We start from the raw sequence: 6943 nt of genomic DNA on the forward strand, positions 1-6943 counted from the left end.
AGCAACTGCAAAACCACAACATGATTTTAGCCTTTATAAGCACACCTTGAAAACCTTTGGGCTGCTCTCTGAATCTTCCTTCTTGGAAGTTTCTGAGGCAGTTGCCGGCCGGCTAATAAAGACTCCAAATTGGCTTGCAATTTTGAATTATGTGGTCTCTCTTTCTGTGCGCCCCACAACAATATCACTATACAATTGTCTTCAAGAATCATGGCTACTGGAACACAGCTAAACAGTTTCAGGTACTTCCCTCCTGCCACTCCAATATGCTGTAAACTAAAAAGGGATATCTATATACTACATAAGAATCACCTCCAGGATAACTTTTTGTCTGTGAAATCTCTCAGCCACTGAAACTTCACTTTGTCTCATTTCCCTCTTCCCACTTTTGGTCAAGAAGGCTTTCTCAACCTCTTGATGCTAGGCCCCAGCTCATTCTAGGATTTCTGTCCCACATAGCCAGGGAGGTTTATACTCATGGGAGTCATGTCCCATGCAGAGAGCAGTAAGGTGGTGAGTTGCTTGCCATGTTGGCTGAGAGAGAGAGAGGCCACATCTGAGCAACAAAAGAGGTTCTCTGGGGGTGACTCTTAGGCCTAATTTTAAGTAAGCTTAGTCTATCCTTTGTGAGGATAAGTTTCATGTGAACAAATCCCAGGATCAAGGGCTCAGTCTCTTAAATTGGTTGTCCCCACTGCTTACAAGATTATCAGTAGTTCCCTAGATGGTGAAGTTGAATATTTCCTCTTTTCTCCCGAGTCCTCCAAGGGGATTTTGCAAAAACTTTTTTATTCTCTGCCCAACTTACTCTGGGATATATCAGGGCATCACACTAACCTGGACAAACTAACAACATGTCACGTTCTGTACAAGATTTCATGTATTTATGTGTTCAACTAAACTGACCATACAGGTCGATTAGGTAATGTGCTACCCAAAATATAAGTTTTACACCAGATAAACATCTTTCCCTTTGTTCTCACACAGAAGTTGAAGTTTTAAAATATGGACCATATCATCCTTTACCCTGTATTCTGATTTACCCTTGTCCTGTTCTGATCAGTTTCATTCATATCTCTACTAAAAGTCTGATCCCTTTTTCAACTTTTTAAAGAGTTGCTGCATGGCCACCCCCAATTCTTGATAATTTAAAACATAGCCTAGGATTTAGGATTCATATAGTTATCAATATTATATTTTTATATAATACTCTTTTGATCATATTTTGACATTTGGGTTTATAACTAGATTTAGAATTTTATAAATCATGTTTATGTTTAACCCCTCTGGACCAGCCACTGGTGGTCTAATAGAAATATAACCTAAGCCACATATGCAATTTAAAATTTTCTGTTAGCAACTTTAGAAGAAGTAAAAAGAAGCAAGTGAAATTAATTCTAATTATATATTCTATTTAACCCAATATATCCTTTTTTAAAATCATTTCAGCATGTAACCAATATGAAAATATTAAGGCACTATTCTACACTCTTTTTATGCTAAATCTTTAAAATCTACTGTTCATTTTTACACACTTCAATTCATGTGGCTAGTGGCTACCGTATTGGGCAGAACAAGTCTATGAATTCTCCATCCTTTTGTAGGCAGGAAGACAAATCTCACATTCACTTAATTTCAAGATGAAATACTGGCATAACCTTTTAAACCATCATATTAGAGAACAAGCACTTTTTTTTTTGAAATGACAGATTTAACTTTTTTTTTTTTTTTTCAGGCATAACTTTTTTTTTTTTTTTTTTAAATCAGTAAAAGAAACTGGGTCCTAGAAGCTGCAGTGATCTAAGCAGCAAGTTTGTGCATTCGTCCTTTTTTGTTTGTTTAAATACGTTTAAATTATCACACTGCCGGCACACCTCATTTGCATGAAATTCTGCACCAAACATACTAATTGTAGTAAAGTTATCCCCCATCCCACGAAGGAAAAAAAACCTACTCTGTAAGAGAATTTTCACTGAAATCTAACCAAACTTCGTTAAGTGGACTGTGACAAGATTATAAATGATATGAAAAATAACATTTTAACATTTGGCCATTAACTTAAGGAAATGGTTTGCCTATACATTGTTTAATTTTTGTAATTTTAGTAGGTAATGTATTCTACCCTCATACCGTCTTCAGAAGTAAAGCATAATGAAAAAGAAAAGAATGCAACTGAGTGCTAAGGCAAAACATCTTGCCTGAAGTAATGAGGGTAGAGTATATACTAAATACCCAGTGCAGAATTTCATAGGGCCAACAAGATAACAGTCTATTTTTCACTTACACAGGCGAAGTGGATTTTGCAATTACCAGTTGCGTTAATGCACCAAATAAAGCTCCTAAAATTGATACTATAAGGCGCCACCTTAAGTTTTCCAGGCTGCAACTGTGCATAATTTTAAAATGGTTTTCTTAAATTTATTTATTTCTTTAAACATAACACGAGGAAGGTGTTAAAACTGGTGTAATAGCTCAATAGAATAAGTATTCCAGATTTTGGGAGGGATGAAGATGGAGATATTCAGAACCCTTCACCAGAATCCCCCCCAACTTGATCATAGTGGATTAATGATGTGCTTTGTGGATGTGGTTAGTCAATGACACCAGCTTGACGGATCTTTCTTTCTGCACCAAATCCCATTGAGTTATCTGGTCCCCTAGGCTGACGAAGAACCATTACGCGTGGAGCACTGGCATCATCCAGGGTGATGCTCTTCAAGCGATTGACCAACCGATCAGGTCTTGGAGCTGCAACAGCCTTCGGGCCTTCGCAGACTCGCCAAACATTACAGGCGCTGCACTTGCCAGTGCGCTGATTAAGAATCACTGAGAACTCCACCTCATCTCCTGCCTGTAGCTCAATGCCATCCTGAACTTCTTTCACATGGAAAAAGAGCTTCTTGCTATCTCCTACTTCATAGTTAATGAAGCCAAACTGATCTTTCACACACTCCACTGTGGCCCTACGCAGGGGTGTGATGTTATAGGCCATAGTCTGTGCATTTTGGCCCAGGACACACAACTGGAACTTGACACTCTCCCCTTTCTGTAGGCAATCCCCTTTGTTGGCCATCCCAACTATGCCAAATGGATAGACCTCACCTTTCATATCCCCCTCCTCCACGATCTCAATCATTCCTTGGTATTCAGTTTGTGTTGGATCAACACTCCTCAGGGGGCGAATGACTTTACCAGAGTAGATGGTGGGATCAGCTTCCTCAGTAATGCCATTCACTGAGTGCGTTTTGTTCACCTTTTCTGCACTGACTTTGTTGCCTTTGCCTTTGGACAAGCTGTACTCCACCATGTCCCCCAGTTCCAGGCTATCAACATCACCTGAGAACTCACTGTAATGGAAAAAGATTTCCTTATCATGATTGGCTGTTTCAATAAATCCAAAATTATCCTTCAGAGTTGCCACATAACCCAAGAGCCTCTTGGAATTGGAATTACGACCTAAAAGTCGCACACAAGTTGCAATCTGCTGCCCAGGCCTCTGTTTGTCATTAATACTAAATTCAACCTTATCTCCTATTTGAGGAGAAGTAGATCCTTCCACATCCTTGGCTTGAAAAGCAATAGTCAGTTTTACCCCACAATCATCATAAGCAATTATGCCATCCTCAGCCTCCTTCTTTTTGCCTTTATTTGGGCTAGTGGTTTTGGGATTGGAAAAAGTGGCTTCTTTTTCTACAGTGCCCAAGAAACGATGATCTGAATGGGAATGGAATGAAACCGTGCCCTTCGGAAGTTTTTTAATCCTAATAGCATGATTTCTTTGGGCAGAGAGCATATCAGGAACTACAGTAAACTCTACTTCATCAGCAATATGAAGCTGGTTTCCATCAAGAATTTCACTGAAGTGGAAGAACATGCGAGCATCACGATCCACACATTTGATGAAACCAAAACCATCTCTCATGGCAGCAATCACACCCATTTCTCTAGCTTCATTTGTGAACTGAAATGTATTTGACAGAACTTCTATGTTGGTTGCTCGTTCTAGTTTGTCACGTCTGTCTGTTGAAATATTAAACCTAACATGGTCACCTTCCAGCAAGGTCACTTTGGATTTTGTATCTTTGTCTCCAAAGGGAAGTTCTTTAGGAATCACAAAGTCAACTTTGATGCGTCCTGGCAATGGGTCATTCTGATTTTTACTGGGTACTTTTGGGATCACTTTGGTTACAGTTCCTTCAAAATGTTCAATGCTGATATCTTCAAAAATGACTGTTCCTTGAGGCAATAGTCTGACATCTGTTGCAACTTCTTTACCATTTCTGTCCTTGATTGTGAACTCCACATCATCTCCAGGCTGTAAGGTTTCTAGGTCACCCTTAAATTCACTATAGTGAAAGAATATCTCTTTTACTACATCACCTCTTTCAATAAAGCCAAATGCCTCCTTCATGGCACAAACTACTCCCTGACAGCGGGCTTGTTTCTTTTTCAACAGCATAATGTTACGAGCACTTACAGCACCAGTATGTTTATTGTTATCAATTACAAAGTTTATTTTATCTCCAGTTTCCAGCTGAACGTTCCCTTCGACATCTTCAGGGGTGTAAGTCAGATAAAACACTTCCCCATTACGTTCGTAGCATACACTCCCTGTTGGACTCTGACCCGGGGCAGCTGGAGATTTACTCTCTAAGTTGTGAGGAACAGCGCACACAACTTGTCCATTAATTCGTTCTTCAGGGAGGATTTCTGGTTTTATCTTCACCAGTTTAACAGCAATGGGTTTCCCAGTCCGCCGGTCAGATGATACTTCAAATTCAACATCATCTCCTACTTTTAAGTCCTGCAGGTTGCCATTATATTGTGAACAGTGGAAGAAAAGTCTAGCTTGACGTTCTGAACACTGAATAAATCTGTAAGAGGTTAGCAGTTTTTCGATAACCCCAGTTTCACGCAGTGCTGCTGAAGTACCATTGGGGTACCCATTGTGTCCACTGTTGTGGAGAAGGTTTGGATCAAAGCTCATCTCACAGTGATAATCAAATATTATTGCACTTTCAGTAGTATTTGCTGATTCTTCTTTTTCAGCACACGTTTGAAAGGATGAAAGTTGCTAATATTAAAAAAAAAAAAAGAGCGAGAGAAAATGATCTATCAAGCTAATAAAGAATACAACTGCTGCTGCACCGGGCAATCTCACAGTACAGCACTGAAGAAAACAAAGACTACTGGCAGCGTTGGGAAGTGCTCTTTCAAAGCTGTTGAGTAGGCACAAACTTCTTGTTTCAGATCAAGTGTTGTGTCTTCAACTTAAGTGTACTCTTCTTTGGTCTTGTTAGTTGTTACGACGTTTGTTCCTTGCCTGATCTGAACTTGAAGCAGCAGTTTCAGGTGGTAAAGTCTGTTCTGTTACACTTCATACCCAACAGCTCAGCGCCCCCTCTCCAGCGCCGCCATAAGCAGCACGGCCCTGACAGATTTAACTTTAATAATTGAAATCACGCACAACAAAATCACAAGGAATGATTTTCCTTGACTTGCCATTCCAATATCTTGTTTGGTATCACTTGAGAACGAATGATTCCAACTCTCTCAATGTCAAAGTTTTGCACTCAGCCAATCGTTAACATGTGGTGGTCCATCATTAACATGTACTGAGTACACATTGACTAGACAGTGAACTGCTCAACTTCCTGGATCTTCAGGAAAAGCAGCGGTGAAATACTGAGAGAAGGAGAATTCTGGATCCACTTAGCATTTCTGACTATGCTGGAGGGAGCCCAGAAAGGTGTTTGGTTATAGTGCCCTTACAGGGATTTGGTCCACTATTGAGTGGAGCTGGGTGTCTGCTTCATACTAGGACTCCGAGTTCTCTCCAGATTCACTCTGGAAAAACCTGAATTTTCAGTTCTATTATCAAAGTGGACTTCCTGAGGTCCTTTGATCTCATGGAGCACCTGTCATGTGCCAGCTATATGCCAGATGCTCTGAGGATACAAAGCTAGCGATAGAGAAGATAAAACAATTATGACCCCATATACTATCCTGTGACTCAAATATAATCATATTTATTTAAATTCTTCAATTAATTGGCCTACCCATACCTTTATTAGCAGAAAGTCTAATACCTCCCTCCCCCAAAATATTTAATTAATTATTTAGCCACTGGCCACATGAATTGAAGTGTGTAAAAACGAACAGCAGAATTCAAAACATTTCCTCAGTCCAAAGGGTTATTATGACCTACTTCCAAAAGCCAGGTTGAAAGAAAGTTAATCAATCCAAAAGTATCTTCGTTCCAATTCTACCATACTGGCTCTGAGCTGCTACTTCACAGATTACTGGGATTGCCCACTGCTGGGGATATTGCTGGTGCACATCCTACCCTGGCTGCAGTGTTCCAAGCTTTGTCTTCAAGGTTCAGCTCCCTAGCTCACTTAGTACACACTCAGTGTATTCATTCATTCATTCTTTTTTTTAATTTTTTTTTATTTGAGAAATGTGGATTTACAGAACAATAGTACATAAAATACAGGATTTCCGTATACTGCCCCCCCAACACTTTGCATTGGTGTGGAATATTTGTTACAATTGATGATAGCACTATTATATCATTGTACTTTTTTTTAACAGTAGTTGCCTTTCTTACAATTAATGAAAGATTATTAAAATAGTACTATTAACTATCATCCATAGTTTACATTAGATGTATTTTTCTCCATATACCACCTTAATTTTTTTAAATTTTTATTGATAAAACAACATACAAGCACATAACATTCTTAACATAAAAACATTATGTTAACACCATATATGGTGTAAAATCAATGGCTCACAATATCATCACATAGTTGGAGAACAAGCACTTTCAATCACAGATTCAAAACAACTGCCGTGTTTCTTTTTTTCAAGGATACAGTGTGTTGAAACAAAAGGGAAAGTCGCAGATGCTTCTGGATGACATCGACTGTATCTAATTGTT

The 6943-nt window shown here is 39.1% G+C and overlaps 1 pseudogene; it reads right to left on the reverse strand.

Moving 5' to 3' along the window:
* Positions 1-1748: 1748 nt before the first annotated feature.
* Positions 1749-5082, reverse strand: LOC143670227 (cold shock domain-containing protein E1 pseudogene; annotated as a pseudogene).
* Between the last annotated feature and the right edge of the window lie 1861 nt (positions 5083-6943).

Source organism: Tamandua tetradactyla, chromosome X, assembly GCF_023851605.1.
Source record: "Tamandua tetradactyla isolate mTamTet1 chromosome X, mTamTet1.pri, whole genome shotgun sequence".
Taxonomy (NCBI): Eukaryota; Metazoa; Chordata; class Mammalia; order Pilosa; family Myrmecophagidae; genus Tamandua; species Tamandua tetradactyla.